We start from the raw sequence: 524 nt of genomic DNA on the forward strand, positions 1-524 counted from the left end.
AAAGCCACTCGCCGGAGAGCTGAACCATCACGCGGGTCAGCTCGCCAGCGAGCTCAACCATCACGTCGGTCTGCTCGCTGGCGAACTGAACCGACGTGTGGTTATACTCGCCCGGCGAGCTCAACCATCACGCCGGTCAGCTCGCCGGCGAGCTGAACCGACGTGCGGTTGCACTCGCCCGGCGAGCTCAACCATCGCGCCAGTCAGCTCGCCGGCGAGCTGAACCGTCGCGTGGTTGTGCTCGCCGGCGATATCGTCTGTCACGCGAGTCGGCTCGCCCAGCGAGCTTGACCTGATCCCGGCCTGTCCGACTTACTTCGACTCCCGTATCTTCCGTATAGCTGTGATATCCGGCCTTCGGGACCATATACTTCTCGTTTCGTTTTGATTAAATTTATTCTCAAAGTTTTATGACCAAAACCGAGAAATCGTATAAACGCCAAAAGGCCTAAGAACGGTCCGCAAGGATCCAAACTGGTCTTGAGGCCCATCTACGCTCTCAGAAGGGATTCGAGCCCATAAAA

Source organism: Brassica oleracea, chromosome C1 (genome assembly GCF_000695525.1).
Source record: "Brassica oleracea var. oleracea cultivar TO1000 chromosome C1, BOL, whole genome shotgun sequence".
Lineage (NCBI taxonomy): Eukaryota > Viridiplantae > Streptophyta > Magnoliopsida > Brassicales > Brassicaceae > Brassica > Brassica oleracea.